General features: G+C 49.3%; 1 protein-coding gene across 1 annotated transcript in view; it reads left to right on the forward strand.

Annotated features, from left to right (window-relative positions):
- Nucleotides 1-5221, forward strand: part of LOC113808515 (nuclear receptor coactivator 2) — a gene marked incomplete in the record, with an annotated part of 157885 nt that overhangs the window by 101412 nt on the left and 51252 nt on the right.

A 5221-nucleotide genomic window follows, 5' to 3' on the forward strand; every position in this document is an offset into this window, starting at 1 on the left:
CCCATTCTCTGTCTTTTCTTCCCATTTCTCTCTCTTTCTTTACCCTCACTCTCTCTCTCTTTCCTCCTCTCTCTCTCTCTTTCTTTCCCCCTTTCTCCTCTCTCTTTCTTTCCCCCCCTCTCTCTTTCTTTCTCCCCCCTCTCTCTCTTTCTTCCCCCTCTCTTTTCTTTCCCCCCTCTCTTTTTCTTTCCCCCCTTCTCTCTCTTTCTTCCCCCCCTCTCTCTCTCTCACACTATCCCCCCCCACTCTCTCTCACTACCCCCCCCCCTCCCTCCCTCTATCTCCCTTTCTCCCCCACCCGTCTCTCTTCCCCTCTTCTTTCTTTCCCTCTCCTTTATCTTTTTATCTTTCTTTCCTTCCTCCTTCCTTCTCTCCTGCATCTCTTCCTTTCCCCCTCTCTCACCTCTCCCTCTCCCTCTCCCCTCTCCCACTTCTACTTCCCCAGCTTCATCTTTTCCTCTCATCTTCCTCTCCTCTCTTCTTCCTTTCCTCTCCTCGCTCCAGCTTCTGCTACCTTTCTATCTGAAAAGCTTTTTTCCCTCCTCACTCCCTCATCCTCTGCATTATATCTGATTTCTTCCTCCTGCCTCACCCTCTTAGCCTCTCCTCTCTTCTTCCCTCCAACTCCCTTTCCCCCTCCCTCCTCAAACGCCCATGAAACTGACTACGAAAAAAGGGTCGAGTACCACTGTGTGTTATATCTTGATGAGGCACTTGGCTTGCATAAAGTGTGGGAAACAATAAGAGCAGCAGCGTCTTGCTAGTGTCTGTTATGACGGGCAAGGCTCATTAGATTGAATACAAGATGGACTTCAGATTTAACCAAAATGGTAAAGGAAGGATTGCACTGCGCCGAAGGAGGTATATCAGGATGTAACGTGGAATAACAGATGAAGAGGTGAAGGTAGGGACAGTGAAGCGAGGATGTGGAGGGCGGGACGGGGGAAGCGCACCCATGGGAAGTAGTGAAAAAAGCTCCATGGAAAACATGATACGTGGCAAGTGGGAGATCGAGTAAGGCGACAAGTACCACAAGAATAATCATCATTTATCAACTGTTTTCAATCTTTCAAGTCTGTATAAAAAAGAGGAAATACGTCAACGAAAGGGGTAAGTGGGTGCACGTTAGAAGAAGGCAGTTACAACAGACAGCGTGTCCTTGCTTTGAGCTGACGGCTCGGGGCGACCACCGCTCACAAGGTCACCAAGCCAACATCACACTACTCCTATCTTCTTCTTCTTCTTCTTCTTCTTCTTCTTCTTCTTCTTCTTCTTCTTCTTCTTCTTCTTCTTCTTCTTCTTCTTCTTCTTCTCCTCCTCCTCCTCCTCCTAGTCCCCCCCTTTCTCCTCCTCCTCCTCCTCTTTCTCACGTTTCCTTTTTTTCTCGTAACTTCCTTCGTCGACTCTCCCTAATGGTGTCCATTATGAAATCGCTTCCCGCTGCCCTCTTCCATCTTAACTTTCTTTATTCGCCTCTTCATTCAGGCTGTTAATGTGATGACATTTGCCTTTCCTAATAACTGTGCTGCAGTATCTAGACATCAAGGAACTCTTTGTACATCTTCTGGCACTATGAAGGTTATTTAAACATCAACTGCTGTATGTATCCTCTAAGGGTCAGCAGACCATAAACTTTGCTGTGTGTTAGTTACACGTGTGTTCATCTTGCCCATTTGCAATGTAATGGTCAAAGATTCAAAAATTCATGTTACTGTGTTACTATAAACTTCACTGTGACATCGTCTGCAGCAGAAGTGTGCTATCTACTAGAAGCCATGGGCTGAAGAGGATCTGGTAGAACTTTCACCTTCGTTTGAAACATGACCATTCATGAGGAAGTGTAAAACAGCAATCCCATGTCTGGACCTGGTTAGGAACGCGAGGGCTGATGTTGCTATAATGCCACTTTGAATTCTACTAGCTTACACAGAGCAGCCCTTCCCGTTGCTGCACAAGATACTGTCACAGGCAATACTGAATGCTAATGCAAAACAAATAAAGGTATAACCCTAACTTGAGGACGGATCAGTGTTTACCAAAAATCTTGACAGGCATCACGCGCTGAATCTGGCATGAAGCCATTTAGCAAGGTAAATTACTCAGTTCGTATTTCATACCACTCTGCCCTTCTTAACATAACATGGTTCAAATCGAGAGCGCATTATATGCGTCTCTATGTTACATGGTAAGTGCGTCGAGGCAGCCAGTGCCCACAGAGGAGGCAATCAGGAGGCAAGGCATGCGTGCCAGTAGAGACTCCACTACCCCGAAATGGGTGACTAGGCCAAGGTTTTGTGCTCTCACGTGCTTGACCGAAGTCTCTCCCCATCCTCCCCTCAGACTCTCACTCGGGATCTCACATCAGCCCGTCTGGCTGCGACGAACCACCTCTCCCCTCATATTCTGATCCTTATCCACCCATGCGGACTGCCTACCTCCCTGCACTCACTATTGCCTACTCCTCATTCGTGGTGTCCCACAAGGGACAGGCGCTGCCATTGCCGGCGGAGTTCAATCTGTCGACTGTGTACAAACAGCAAAGAGAGGTTATTATGGGTACTGCTGGAACAGGGCGCATCCGTGTTCCTCGCGCCGCCACCCGCCCGCTGAGCGTTGAAGGTGAAAGTGCCCACGTTAAGCCTCTTCGGGTTCTCACTCTCTTCGCTACTGGCGGATTTTCGTCTTTGGAAACCGTATCTGGGAACAAGACCGTTAACATACTGCTCACGGTTTACCTCATGAAAAGCCAATGTTGGAACGAAAGAACATAAGAACCGTCACATACAAAGAACAAGCTAGTCTTCCACAAATGCTGCCGCCACCATAAAAGAAACAAGATTCTCTCTCAAATCATCTCTACTTGTGGTAAACACTACAGCACGGGGCCCCTCAAGCAATGCACAAATCGGAGAGCCAAGCACACACCTGCCTCTTCATTCCACGCACAAAATCCCTCCCACCCACCCCCTCCACGAACGCCAGCAGCGCCTGCAGTCCTCGCCGCCGGCTCCTGGGCTCGCGTGTGGGGAATCCTCATCTCGAGAACGAGCACCTCCATCGCCTCGCCCAGAACGGTAGCGCCGACTGCGCTTCGCCGCCGAGAATACAAACAGTCCGGGAAGAGAACGGCGGAAGGAGGACCCGGGTCGGACACGCTTCAGTCTGACTTCACAGGCGAGCAATATGCATGAAATGCATGTTGTAGCAAGGCCTTGTTAGCTACTCAATGGCTGATACAAAATAATGAAACGTCTGCACAGAAAAAAAACTGCATCCCACTTGCTACTTTAGGCACGCCACACATGGGAAAGTCCGTGCGCATCGCAGTTGCAACACGTGCGCAATTCGGCTATTTCCGCGTGCATATTAGAAATGCGGTATCATCTTATTAGTATGCGCTGGTAGCATGGCTCTTGAATAATAATTGCCCCAAATTGATTGACTAATCATCTTTATGTATATTTCTTAATCTGTGCCAAGGTTTGTATATCTGAAAACGTGAAAAAGAAGCATGGCAAGAGGAAGAAGTGATGTAGATTTGACCATCTTGCAGTGGTAATAACGTCACAGCAACAGTGTACGTACGCCAAGTAAATATTATAATGATACATAATATGACAAGGAAAATGCTAAATTATTTGAATTATATGATCAAAATGTCTTAGTTGAATATTTCCCAAGATAACCGTTAAGGACGCGGGCTTCGAACCAAGGTCTAAATGGCATTTAAATTTCGTTCCGAACGATGCTGTCCGAGAGTTTGAAACCAGTCGGTGCGCGTCCGAGTACGTGACATCATGTTCGCATCCAAGGAATGCGCGCAAGTCATCTACGATCTGTCGTGACAAAACGATCGGACGACGGTGACTTAACAGATCACAAAAGCCCGCGTCGATTCTCTAACGTATGGCAATTGCAATAGAATCTCCTATTTCCACGGAACCCCTTTCTTCCCCTCGGAAAATATCAAATTCCTAGCGAGTGGCTAAAGCGGATCGGAGGAGAGACGCGGAATCTAGAGGGAAAGGGAGTTGGAGATAAACGGGAGAAAAGACACATCTCCCGAATACTTTTCTCACAGACCTCGCCTGAGTCTTGAGAACGGAAGATGGACGGCCGAGCCGCGGGAGGCAGCCAGCGGCCGGGCGGGCGCGGGAGGGAGCGAGGCTGGTGCAACAGGTGGACACAATTACACCTTAACGCAGTGCTTGATGTGCGCCCGGATCCCCTCGCTCAAAAGCCCCCGACTGCGGGAGATGATTCGACGTGCAAAAGGGGGTGCTATTAGCCTTGCTGTACAAACAGTCTCGGGTGCAACAACTTGTGCGATGCTTAAACGGCCAACAGTGAGTCCCAAAATTTCCAAAGATAATATTTTCTTGTTCAGAAACACACGCATTGAGGCTAACCTTCTCTCATGACGAATGATGAATAATAGACACTCTGACCAAATACACAGAAATACACGGGACAGATAATAGTCCGAAGCAAAGAAATAAAGTGAACACACGTGATGTCTCACCCGCAGTTACCTCGGGTTACCTTAAAAGAGTTTCTCATGGAGTGCAGGAAGCAGAGTTGAGGAAGAATGGAAGGCAGGCAGGCACAAACGAAGGAAGGAAGGATGGGAAGAAAAGGAAAATATTGAGAAAGGGAGGGAGGAGAGAGAGAGAGAGAGAGAGAGAGAGAGAGAGAGAGAGAGAGAGAGAGAGAGAGAGAGAGAGAGAGAGAGAGAGAGAGAGAGAGAGAGAGAGACTTCTTGTCAAAATAAAAGATTTGCGAGGAGTCCCTTCACCATCCTCCTTTCCTCCGGGAGGCGTATGAGCAAGGGCTGGGGGAGGAAGGAGGAAGAAGGGGTGAACCAGGGCAACGAAGACTGCCACGTGTAATCCTTCGAGACAGCCGCCAGGATCCGAATGGCTGGTAGGAGACTGGCTTGGCGAGGGAGGCGATGGGCAGAGGGGCAGGAGAGCAGCGTCGAGGCGCCTCTTTACACGCACTTCGATTTCCGCGTCGAGGGTCACGCGCCGCGGTGAGCTGTCCTGGCCTTCGGTCGCCCCCGGTGTGGACGAGCGGTTGTCATGAGTGAAAGCTGAAGGGGAGGGGAGGGGAGGGGAGGGAGGATGAGGAAAGGGAGGGAAAAGAAGTTGATGGAGGGGGAATGGGAGGAGGAAGGGGGAGGGGAAGGGGGGGAAGGAGGAGGAGGAGGAGAGGAAGAGGA

This window comes from Penaeus vannamei, chromosome 5 (assembly GCF_042767895.1).
Source record: "Penaeus vannamei isolate JL-2024 chromosome 5, ASM4276789v1, whole genome shotgun sequence".
Taxonomy (NCBI): Eukaryota; Metazoa; Arthropoda; class Malacostraca; order Decapoda; family Penaeidae; genus Penaeus; species Penaeus vannamei.